Here is a 13,040-nt window from a genome sequence, read left to right on the forward strand (position 1 = left end):
CGACCATGTGGTGGTCCCCATAGTGTCTCAGATTTTGCTGGGCAAGGCCTGCACTCTCTGAACATAACTGTCACCTTCTTCTGGATATTGCTGCCTGGCAACCTGCCAAGCACGTTCCTGAGCGACATACAGACACTTCTTACGGCATAGGCTGTTATGACCAGTACCCGAACAAAAGTGGGGGCTCCAAAGTGATTCCTCCCCATTGAGATAGGTATGATTGAGCACATATCTTTGCCTGTGGACTGGAGAAACACACCGATTAACTGGCACGGACGAGGAAACATGAAACAATGTTATCATCAGAAAATAATTTGTTTTGACCACAAAGATGGTGAAAGTCAATTCAAAAACATAATGCAGTGTGGTTGAAAGAAGAATATAATAATATCAGTCAATTATTGAGCGCTCTGCACAGGGTATTTTATTTAATTTTGACAAGGAGCCCTATAAACTGGGTGTTAAAATGATCTCCACGTTTATGGGTGGAGCAGTGGAGGCTTTGAAGGTTGCAATAACCTGCCCACAGTCACACAGATGGTCAGTGGCAAAGCTGGAACTCCAGTCCAGACCGTCTAACTCCGACGTTCACATTCTTCACTGCGAAACAATGCTCTGGGCCCTCCGCTTGGCCATAACTCCTCTGCAGCCTGGTTGAGTTCATAGCATCACCTCCGCATTGGTCACCAAACTCGGGAGTTATCTTTCACGAGGCTCCCTCCATTTCCCTCACATCCACTATTTGTTTAACATGTGGACTTAGGCTCTCCCACGTGCCAGATAGTGTGGACAGAAGGGGAACGAGGCAGTAACGATTCCTGCCTGAGTTAAGCTGATTTTCTCTGGGGCTTTTAAAATTCGGAACCAGAAAGAGTAAATATCCGTCTCATTCTGGTGGTGAAAGAGGGAGATGCCAGGCTGGGGAGCCTCTTGCAGCCATGTCTCCTGTTGTGTGGAAAAATCTGGAGGCAAGTAAACTGATATTCAGGGAGAAGCAGAAGTGAGAGATGGTCCTGGCAGAGTGTCCAAGATTCTGTTTCTGGCTGTTCTTGAGACCATTTGTACACTGCACGCATGTTAGCCTTTTGATGATTTTCACTTTCTCCCTCAGCTGGTTAGAGTTGTGTTTCTGTTTCTTGCAACTAACCCGTTCTTGAATGATACAAACCAAAACAAAAAGACATCCACAGGCTCACCCCCAGAGATAAGCTGTTTTCACGTTGTGGTCTGTACTCTCAAAATAGCTCCTCTTAGAGCACTTGCCCAGCTTGCCAAGAGTCTCTTCCTGGCCACGGCCCCTGATTCACAAGACCTTTCGTTGCCATGACGATACTAACTTGGCTGGGCCCGCTTGGCTATAGTTTATTAATCCAAACCGTCATTCCTGTCCCAAGTTGGGCCAGCCAGAAATTCTCTCTTAAAATTTTTCATTTGGACTATTAAGATGTATATGGTCTATTTCAGGAATTTCTATCTTCCAAGTGCAGCCTCTGATCTTGCTACTCATGACACCAGACTCGAGGCCTCTTTGCATGCCTTCCTCAAGAAAATCCATTTAACAGAACATTAATGATCAATGTGGAGTCTACTAAATATTTGCTAAGAAAGACGGAGGAGTGGGTTTCCACCACACGCCAACGTACAAGCCAATCAATAAGCCCCCAGTCCCAGCTGCGCTGAGCCACCTCCACTGGCCTCATCTGCTTTATGTTTCTCCATATGGGTCTGAGTCCTGATGGGGTTTTTAAATATTTGTTTCGTAGTTAAAAGTCAGTTCTCTAGATCTGTGCTTCCACTCAAGCTCTTACCCAAAGGCCTTGGTAATCAAGAAATGTGGGTGCCCAAGAGGAGGAGCTAGGGCCCAGGGTTGCCCTTATTAATATCGTTGTGGGATTACTGGGCTCTGGAAATATGCTACTTCCCCTCCTTGGCTGGGACAGGTGGACCTTCTGACTTATAAAGGATCTTTAACCTCACAGCGGCCTACTGGCAGCTCCAAATGGGTTCAAGGAGACCAAGGAGGACAGTTGCATTTGAAAGCTGAATGTCATGACTGTCCTGGATCAGACTCAAGGCATGTGTTGTCTTATCTCATCCCTCACTGAGCAGTGAAACCCCTCTGCCTGCACTACCATCCTATCAAGCATTGTTCTTTGCAAAGTTCTTCCACATAGCCTGCCTTTTTCCTCTAACAATTCTGTGGGGTAAGTGATTATGTTCAATTTACAGAAAAGACAAAATCAGAAATCATACAACTAAAACAGAAAAGATGGGACTAGATAAGAAACTGAATGGATTAGCCTGGTGCAAAATTGTTTAGCTTTTTCCCAAGCAATATTTATGATCTTTTACCCCACCCCCATCCCTGTTTGCTTTCTCCTGTAACAAAGTCTTTATAGTTCAGTATTTTCCAGGTCAAACACTGGGCTCTACGCCCTTTAGTCTCCAGGTTCTCCCAGCTTATTTTACAGTTAGGCTTTCTTGCAAGGCTTAACAGTGGGGCTGTGGGTCAGCTTGAACAGAGACAAGGTCAACGCTACTTGAAAGGAGTGGGCATTGTGCCTTGAGGTTTGCAGTGTAACCTTGAATTTTTTTGCATTGTTAGAGAAATGGGTTGAAAAGTCTTGCCAAGCCTTAAGGGCCAACGTCCTTGTTCTAAGGAAATTTCACTGTTTCAGGGCTGTTGAAGTGAGGAGTTGAGGTCTCAGGGTGTGATGGGGTGTGGTGGGTGGCAGGGAGCTTGGCAGAGTGAGATTTGTGTATTTCATTGAGCTCTTCATAATCATTAGCACACAGAAATTTATGGTATTTGTTGATGATTTCTAAATCTTCATGTCCCTAAATAAATCCTTTTAAAACTCGGGATAAATCTTATTATTTGTGTTGCCTTAGTATTATTTTTAAATAACTAGATAACCAAAGAAACAGCTCTTGGATTTAGTTATCTGTTCTGTCCAATTTTGTTTCCTAATTAATTTCTACCTTTATCTTTATTATTTTGATTGTCTTAATTTCTTTCCAGTGGATTTTATTTGAACCTCTGTCATTAAATGTTAACACATTATTGTTATTTTGTCTGGTTAAAAAAAAGCATTTTTAAATGGAAGCATCTCATTAGTTTTTTTTTAAACAAGAAAATATTTTAATTTAATAACAGAATCACCATCCATACATAACAAGGTACTGAGTGGCATTTTTCCTATTACTTTGGAACCGTGGCTAAAACTGAGGGCAAATGGAGCTAACTAAGCACCACATTTCTAAGTTCAAAAACTTCCGGAAGTTGGGGTCAGATGCCTCACAGATGGCTCTGTGACATATGGAAGAATAAATCTGGCCCTGCAACTAACCTCAGTCTCCCAACCCTAGGTCAGTACAGGGAAAGGCCTGAGAAGCACAAGGAGGTTGACGCGTCTTTGAGAAAGGAGTGATCCTAAGTAGAGGCTCTCCTCACACCCTTCTGAGGAGGAAGGAGCCACTGACCCTTTCATTGGCAAGGTGGTTCAAAATAATCACTTTTAAAGATCAAGAATGGAGGATTGGCATTTTATTCCCTGCTTGGATGTATGCTTACCAGTGGAGAAGCCTACATTCTCAACATTTTGTGTGGTAGAAGTTTCCCATGGGAAGAGTGAGCACTGACCGAGGAAGGCCATTGGGCTTGAGCCTTCCGTCTGGTACCCTACCAATAGGGCCATCACCCAGACAAGGAATCCCAGGAGATGGGAGCTCTCCCTCAGGGGTTAGGGAATGGTGGAAGAGATCACACTCAGGCCAGAAAGCTCATGTCACAGAACAAGCCGGGGGCGGGGCTGTTTTTTGTAGGGCTATCAAAAGACCTACCCTGCAAAAGAGCTAGCATTTTGGATGGTGCCTTAGTTTCCTGGGATTGCCTTAACAAAGTCCTACAAATTATGTGGCTCGAACAACAAGAACTCATTATCTCATGGTCCTAGAGGCCAGAAGTCCAATATCAAGGTGTCCACAGGTTGGTTGCTTTGTGGGCTGTGAGAAAGAATCTGTTCCATGCCCCTCTCCTAACTTTGGGTGATTTGCTGGCAAATTGTATAATTCCTTGGCTTGTAAGATGCATCACTCCAATATCTGTCTTCACTTTTACATGGCATCCTCACTGTCTTCACATCATCTTCCCTCTGTGCAAGTCTGTCTCTGTGTCCAAATGTCCCCTTTTTATAAAGACACTGGTCATGTTGGATTAGGGACTACCCTAATGATCTTATTTCAACTTGATTACCTCTCTAAAGGCCTATTTTTTTTCTTCCAAGATTTTATTTAAATTCAAGTTAGTTAACAAATAGTGTAGTATTAGTTTCAGGAGTAGAATTTAGTGATTCATCACTTACATATAACAACCAGTGCTCATTACAACATGTGCCCTCCTTAATGCCCGTCACCCATCGAGCCCACCCCTACCCATCTCCCCTCCAGCAACCCTCAGTTTGTTTCCTATAGTTAAGAGTCTCTTATTGTTTGCCTCCCTCTCTATTTTTATCTTATTTTATTTTTCTTTCCCTTTCCCTATGTTCATCTCTTTTGTTTCTTAAATTCCATATATGAGTGAAGTCATATGAAGTCTTGAAGACCAAGAAAGTCCAAGTCTTTCTTGGACTGACTTATTTCGCTTAGCATAATATCCTCTAGTTCCAACCATGTCATTGCAAATGGCAAGATTTCATTCTTTTTTTTTTTTTAAAGATTTTATTTATTTATTTGAGAGAGCGAGAATGAGAGAGAGAGAGCACATGAGAGGGGGGAGGGTCAGAGGGAGAAGCAGACTCCCCGCCGAGCAGGGAGCCCGATGCGGGACTCGATCCCGGGACTCCAGGATCATGACCTGAGTCGAAGGCAGTCGCCCAACCAACTGAGCCACCCAGGCGCCCCAAGATTTCATTCTTTTTGATGGCTGAGTAATATTCCTGCGTGAGCGCATGTGTGTGTGTCTGTGTGTGTGTGTGTGTACACCGTATCTTCTTTATCCATTCATTAGTCAACGGACATTGGGGCTCTTTCCATAATTTGGCTATTATGGACATTGCTGCTATAAACATGGGGCTGCATGTGTCCTTTCGAATCACTATGTTTGTATCCTTTGGATAAATACCCAGTAGTGCACTTGCTGGATCATAGGGTAGTTCTATTTTTTAACTTTTTGGGGAACCTCCATACTGTTTTCCAGAGTGGCTGCACCAGTTTGCATTCCCACCAAGAGTGCAAAAGTGTTCCCGTTTCTCCACATCCTCACCAGCATCTGCTGTTTCCTGAGTTGTTCATTTTAGCCATTCTGACTGGTGTGAGGTGGTATCTCATTGTGGTTTTGATTTGTATTTCCCTGATGATGAAGGATGTTAAGCATTTTTTCTTGTATCTATTAGCCATTTGTATGTCTTCCTTGGAGAAAAATCTGTTCATGTCTTCTGCCCATTTCTTTTTTTTTTAAAGATTTTATTTATTTATTTGACAGAGAGAGATACAGCGAGAGAGGGAACACAAGCAGGGGGAGTGGGAGAGGGAGAAGCAGGCTCCCCTCAGAGCAGGGAGCCTGATGTGGGACTCGATCCCAGGACCTGGGATCATGACCTGAGCCGAAGGCAGTCGCTTAACCGACTGAGCCACCCAGGCGCCCCTCTTCTGCCCATTTCTTAACTGGATTACTAATTTCTGGAGTGTTGAGTTTGTTAAGTTCTTTATAGATCTTGGATACTAACTCTTTATCTGATAAGACATTTGCAAATATCTTCTCCCATTCTGTAGGTTGCCTTTTAGTTTTGTTGATTGTTTCCTTTGCTGTGCAGATTTTTATCTTGATGAAGTCCCAATAGTTCATTTTTTGGAAGCATCTCATTAGTTTTTATAAGTTCTATTTTATAAATAGTCTGTAATAGTATTTTAATGTTGGGCAGCACGGGAGTCTTTTCTAGTTTCCAATTGGTAGATATTAAAAATCAGGATGGAATGTTAGTGAAACTTGCCAGTAATATTTATATCTGGGATTGCAGAAATGCATAAATCATCCTCATCCAGTCACTCTATACTTCTTGGAGATTCCCACAGAGCTTTACAGAAGAAACATGAATCAAATGGGAATCAAAGCACCATTTTATTAATAGCTGAGCCAGTTCATAATAATGTTCATTGAAAAGCTCTGGAGAAGCTAGAATGGAGGACAGAACTCGGGGTCAAGCCCAACAGAGACCCTGCTCTAAATCCTGGGAGCACATATTCAGGCATCAGCCTGGGAGAGCTGGCTGGGCTCCACGAGGGGCCCTGATGGTGCCCACCTGGGCATCAGTGGTCCTAGCTGTGCAGAATTGGAGACAGGCAAAGAAGTGAGCAGAGCTCAACAGCCCCCTGGCTTAGGGGAAGAGTGTGGGGGAGGATGAGGGTGGACAGAGAAGCATGTGACTTGGGGAGAAGAACTAAAATTTCCCTTCTCCTATAGTTGAGGTTTTATTTTTGTGTTGTAGTTTTGTTATTAATGTCTCCTTACGCTCTGTGGTCAGAGAATATGGTCTGAAAAAGTTCTGTGTTTCAGAACCTGAGATTTTCTTGCTGGGCTGTTTCTCTGTGTGAATTTTTCCCAGACATTTAAAAAGAAACAATTTTATACATATTTAATGTATATCTATGAATTCAAACTTGTATGTATTATTGGACATTTTTATAAACTTATTTGTTGTCCGTTTGATTGGTGATAGACCAATAAGAACAGTTACAATCGTGTATTTAGAAAATCAGAACATGATAAGCTTTAATATTTCTTCCCTGCATCTTTTACCTTTTATTCATATAAAATGATTCTCTTTGTCTCGTCAAAGGCTTAGCCCTTGAATTCCACTTTTCTGCTGTGAATATTGCCAGGCTTTTATGTGTTTGCTTGATGTATCTTTACCCACATTTTATTTAAACTTTTCTGAGTGTTTTGCATTAACTATGTCTTAATCTGAAACTTTTGTGTTACTTCTGTTACATTGTTTTGTATTTTTTTGTGTTAAAAAATATTTCTTTCTGTTTCAATTCTTTTCTTCTTCTTTCCAGCCTACCCTCCTCTGGCAATCTCCGCCCCCCATTTCACTAACTGAAATAGACACTTCAGTAATTGTTTGTAGATTCACAGAGCTGCGCAACCGCTACCACAGTCCAATTTTAGAACTTTCTCATCATTCCCCTTTTCTGTGAAATTCACACAAGTGAAATCATAGAAGATATAGTCTTTTGTCTCTGGCTTTTTTGCACTTAACATCGTGTTTTTGAAGTCTTTTGAGCACATCATTTCATGGAGCATTATTTCGTTCCTGTAATTGCTAAATAGTATTGCCTTATGTGGATACACCACATTTTACTGTTCTACTCACCACTGGGCAGACAGGCTTTTGGCCGTCATGAATAATGTCACCATGACTATTGTACAATCACTTGTGTGACCATATTTTCATTTCCCTTGGGTAGATTCTCAGGAGTGGACTCTGTGGTAAGATTTATGGTAAGATTCTGCCTGACTTTATTTTTTGCTTATGAAAACACAAGTAGATCAGTAGATTATCAGACACAACTGGTCTTCCTATTTCTCTCCATTCCCTTTTTTTCCAAACTGAGAAAGGTATCTTTTATGTAATTGGATATATCCATATAAAGTGGTTGCTTTAATTCAGACCATTTGGGGCCCCAGTGTTTTTAGTTTTAATTTGTTTTACTGAGATGGGGTATATTCACTATGTTGTGCAACCATCACCACTATCTGATTCCAGAATATTTCCATCATCCCAGAAAGAGACCCCATACCTATTAGCAGTCAGCCCAATTCCTCCCTCCCCCTGTCCCCTGAAAACCACACTAACCTACTTTCTATCTCTATGGATTTGCCTATTCTGGACATTTTGTAAATATGGAATCATATAATATGTGGCTTTTGTGTCTGGCTTCTTTCACTTAACAGAGCATGTTGGATGTTTTAAGAAATAGTGTATACCAGTTTACATTCCAGATCAGCAGTATATGAGGGTTCCAGTTCCTTTAGATAGTGCTTTAATGATTGCAACTCTTGTTATTCCTATGAAATCAAAACAGAAGAGATGTGCCTGACTCAGTAGTAAACACTTCCCTCTGTCCTGGGTCAGTATGGCATGGACAAAGAGATGGTAGAAGGAGACTTAGCCTAATCCCATGGTTGGTGACTTTGTTTTGGGCCTTCTCATGAGGTGGGAACACTCTGGTCTCATTTCCTTCCTGTGCTTCCTTGAGCCTTCGGTAAAGTCTTTCTAGCTCTTCCCACATTCCAGGTCTGAATTGAAGTGAGGAGAGAAATTGTACATTGGCTGATTTAGGAAAGATTTAGGAAATGTAAAAAGACAATATGAGATAGCATCACTCTCCAGGATGACTTCCTCTTGCTTTTCTTTTTTTCCTGGAAGGAATGAACGGTGCTTCGCAGCTGAACTTGCAAAAATCCTCTGTGATTTATTTGATGATATGAATTAGTCGGAAGAGAGAACACCTGTAATTCTAATAACCACCGTTCATCCCTGCCCCACGCTGTCCCAGAGCCAGTCCTGTGGCTTACATCTCGGGAGAACTGAGGCAGCACGGTGTTGCAGGAAGAATTCTGAGTTTAGCAGCCAGATTTTGTTTTGGGGGCTAGCTTTGTCAGGCCCCTTGGGGAGATACTTCACTCAATGTCATTGCTACTGAAGTTAGTTATGACAGGTGTTAGAAGAACAAATATAACCCAGCAGAGAGAGGAAGGGTGTTAAAACTGGTTTGCTAAAGAAAACAAATAAACAAAATGAAAGTTATGCCAAAACTTATTTCTTAAGTCTTCTGTTTTGGGCCCTAGAGCAAATAATAAAGACAAGTTGGATGGGTTTCTTTACAAGTTGAAAGACCAAATGTCTCTGATACAAAAATATAGTGACAATATCCTTGAATATACGTCAGTGGATTTTCCAAAAACTCACCCCACTTTTTCAGCTATCAGCTGTTGCCTAGGGCTCTTGGAGGTGTCTTCCTAGGGAACAGTCCAGGCCCTATTTAATCAGTTTCCCTTTCTTACTTATTCTGTAGGTTTGGGTAGAAAGAGCAGTTTGAGAATATGCTCAGAAACCCAGTGCAAATAACAACATATGGCATGAAAAATAATTACATATTCAGAAGACTACTTTCTTTGTGGAAAGCACTGAGTTGGGAAGGAGGGTGGGCCTTCTCTCGTAACTGCAATTCAATTCAAATCAACTTCCATGTATTTAAATAAATTTATAAATGTGGTTTTTTTTAAAGATTTATTTATTTATTTGAAAGAGAGAGAATGCGAGAGAAAGAAAGCACATGAGAGGGGGGAGGGTCGGAGGGAGAAGCAGACTCCCCGCCGAGGAGGGAGCCCGATGCGGGACTCCATCCCGGGACTCCAGGATCATGACCTGAGCCGAAGGCAGTCGCTTAACCAACTGAGCCACCCAGGCGCCCTATAAATGTGTTTTTAAGAGTTTGTATCTCTCCAGCAATTTTGTGGGGACTTTCCTCCTAAGGCTATTATTATACATAATGATTTGCAGAAATATTTATTTATAAGGAAGAAAAGGTCAGTTTTAAAGCTGTAAGTCAGGCAGTTCTAAATTATGTTCTATTGGGTGTCTGGGTGGCTCAGTGGTTAAGGTCTGCCTTCGGCTCAGGTCACGGTCCCCAGGTCCTGGGATCGAGCCCCGCATCGGGCTCCCTGCTCAGCGGGAAACCTGCTTCTCCCTCTCCCACTCCCCCTGCTTGTGTTCCCTCTCTTGCTGACTCTCTTTCTGTCAAATGAATAAATAAAATCTTAAAAAAAAAAAACACTTGTGTTCCTGCTTTCGCGATCTCTTGTGTTCCTGCCTTTGTGATCTCTCTCTCTGTCAAATAAATAAAATCTTTTAAAAAATAAAATAAAATAAATTGTGTTCTATTATCTTGAACATCAATCCGTTAGCATTTTTCAAGTGATATTTCTGGGGATTCGTATCATTAAAGGTGGCTAATGGCATCTGGTTCAACATCTCTTTCTTTAAGCAGTGCTCTTCCCTGTGATCTAGAACATTTGAGAGCCTCCAGGAGCATGGCAAGTGAGCATATATAATATTTAATGGGAGTCAGACAAATGTTCTGGTGAAGGAAAATTGTCTAGAGGTTGTATTGCTTGGTTCAACAGCTGTTTTTATTACTTATCATTTATATTATTTGATTCATCCTCACAACTGATTGTGATAAATACCACAAACTCATGAAGGATATGTAGGAATAATTCTGTAAGTTTGCCTCAAACAAATCTTCATTCTATCAAATGTTGCATTCATCCAAATCAGATTCTCATATAGCGTAACAAAGAGTGTCTGATACTTGAAAAATTAATATAAAAAAAGAAACTATGGTGACATGCATTTCCCATTTACCTTTTTTTGCCTATTGGGAATAAAGATTATTTGCAGAGAAGGTCTCCAGTTAGCTGCCTGGAACTTTCTTTCTAATCTTATCAATCAGAAATAAAATGCATAAATTTGGGCGCCTGGGTGGCTCAGTTGGTTAAGCGACTGCCTTCGGCTCAGGTCATGATCCTGGAGTCCCGGGATCGAGTCCCGCATCGGGCTCCCTGCTCGGCGGGGAGTCTGCTTCTCCCTCTGACCCTCCCCCCCCTCATGTGCTCTCTCTCTTATTCTCTCTCTCAAATAAATAAATAAAATCTTAAAAAAACCAAAAAAATTTAGTTACTAGCCTCGAGCAAAATCATTAAAAAAATAAAATGCAAAAATTAAAACAGTAAATCAATTTATTTTTAATATTCAAAAATTTCAAGGTTATGAACGATGGGTTTTGTCTACTTTTGATGACATAACACACTGGCGATTTCGTTCATTTTAGTATGTGCTTAATCCCCAACTAAACTCAACATAACATGTTGTTGAAGTTTTTTGTTTAAAATTATGATTTTGCGGGGCTCCTGGGTGGCTCAGTCAGTTGAGCATCTGACTCTTCATTTTGGCTCAGGTCATGATCTCAGGGTCATGGGATTGAACCCCACACATGCTTGGGATTCTCCCTCTCTCTCTCTCTCCCTCTGCCTTTCTCCCTTCCCCAGCTTGTGCATGCTCTCTCGCTCTCTCTCAAAAAATTATTTTTGTTTTTTTTGTTTTTTTTAAAGATTTTATTTATTTATTTGAGAGAGAGAAACAGCATGAGAGGGGAGAGGGTCAGAGGGAGAAGCAGGCTCCCCGCTGAGCCGGGAGCCCGATGTGGGACTCAGTCCCAGGACTCCGGGATCATGACCTGAGCCGAAGGCAGTCACTTAACCGACTGAGCCACCCAGGCGCCCCCAAAATTATTTTTGTATATAATCAAAGAAATTCAGGGGCACCTGGGTGGCTCAGTTGGTTAAGTGTCTGCCTTCAGCTCGGGTCATGATCCCAGCGTCCTGGGATCAAACCCCACATCGGGCTCCCTGCTCAGCAGGGAGCCTGCTTCTCCCTCTCCCTCTGCTTCTCCCTCTCCCTCTGCTTCTCCCTCTCCCTCTGCTTCTCCCCTCTCCCCTCTGCTTGTGCTCACTCTCACTCTTTCTCTCTCTGTCAAATAAATAAATAAATAAAATCTTTAAAAAAAGAAATTCAGAGTATGTCATTTGTTAAATAAGAGAAAATAGAGTTTTGCCTTTACATATTATGAAAATTATCAGACTGTATTAAAAGGAACTTATACTACACTGATAAGGTTGTCAATCTAAAATTATTTGAAAGTTAAAATTACTTCTTTATTATATACCATGCAAAAATGATGTTTTTTAATTCCTAAGAAATGGGGAAAATATATAATTAATAGAATGCATTAAATGAACTTTATAACTATATATAAAGAGCTATAAATATATAAAAAACTACATATAGCTCTTTTTCGTGGTGCCTCGGAGGCAGTAGGCTGCTTCAGGATGAAGCTGAATATCTCTTTCCCAGCTACTGGCTGCCAGAAACTCATTGAAGTGGACGATGAACTCAAACCTCATACCTTTTATGAGAAGCGTATGGCCACAGAAGCTGCTGCTGATGCTCTGGGTGAAGAATGGAAGGGTTATGTGGTCCGAATCCGTGGTGGCGATGACAAACAGGGCTTCCCCATGAAGCGGGGTGTCTCGACCCATGGCCGTGTCCTCCTGCTGCTGAGTAAGGGGCATTCCTGCTATAGACCAAGGCGGACTGGAGAGAGAAAGCACAAATCTGTTCGGGGTTGCACTGTGGATGCCACTCTCGGTGTTCTCAACTTGGTCACTGTTAAAAAAGGGGAGAAGGATATTCCTGGACTCACTGATACTACTGTGCCTCGTCGCCTGAGGCCCAAAAGAGCCAGCAGAATCCGCAAACTTTTCAGTCTCTCTAAAGAAGATCATGTCCGCCAGTATGTTGTGAGAAAACTCCAAAGAAGGTAAGAAACCTAGAACCAAAGCGCCTAAGATTCAGCGTCTTGTCATTCCACGTGTCCTCCATCACAAACGTCGGCGTGTTGCTTTGAAGAAGCAGCGCACTCAGAAAAATAAGGAAGAAGCTGCAGAATATGCTAAACTTTTGGCCAAGAGAATGAAGGAGGCCAAAGAAAAACGCCAGGAACAGATTTGCCAAGAGACCGAGGCTGTTCCCTCTGGGAGCTTCTACCTCTAAGTCTGAGTCCAGTCAAAAATGAGATTTTCTAAGAGGGACAAGTAAATAAGATCAGACATAAAAAAAAAAAACCCTACATATATATGTATACAAATAGATGATGATAGATACATAGGTAGATAGATAGATAGATAGATGATAGATATAGATCTAAAAGAAATACCTTTTACTGAAAATCACTTGTGAATACATATCTATGTTTGATGAGGAGAAATGGAAGAGAGGAGAGGAGTGAAGTAATGGTGGAAACAAATCCTTATTTTATATTACTAAACCATTGTCCTACACATCTCCTTTAGTAAATCCTTGTGGTCCCACGTAGAAAATTTATTTCTTCTCCAGGTTGCTCTACCACCTTCCCCA

General features: G+C 41.6%; 1 pseudogene; it reads left to right on the top strand.

Annotated features, from left to right (window-relative positions):
• Positions 1–11,948: 11,948 nt before the first annotated feature.
• LOC112836679 (small ribosomal subunit protein eS6-like) lies at positions 11,949–12,699 on the top strand (annotated as a pseudogene).
• The last annotated feature ends 341 nt before the right edge of the window (positions 12,700–13,040 follow it).

The sequence above is a fragment of the Callorhinus ursinus genome, unplaced genomic scaffold (genome assembly GCF_003265705.2).
Source record: "Callorhinus ursinus isolate GAN/ISIS: 27379988/994484 unplaced genomic scaffold, GSC_fseal_2.0 scaffold24, whole genome shotgun sequence".
Taxonomy (NCBI): domain Eukaryota; kingdom Metazoa; phylum Chordata; class Mammalia; order Carnivora; family Otariidae; genus Callorhinus; species Callorhinus ursinus.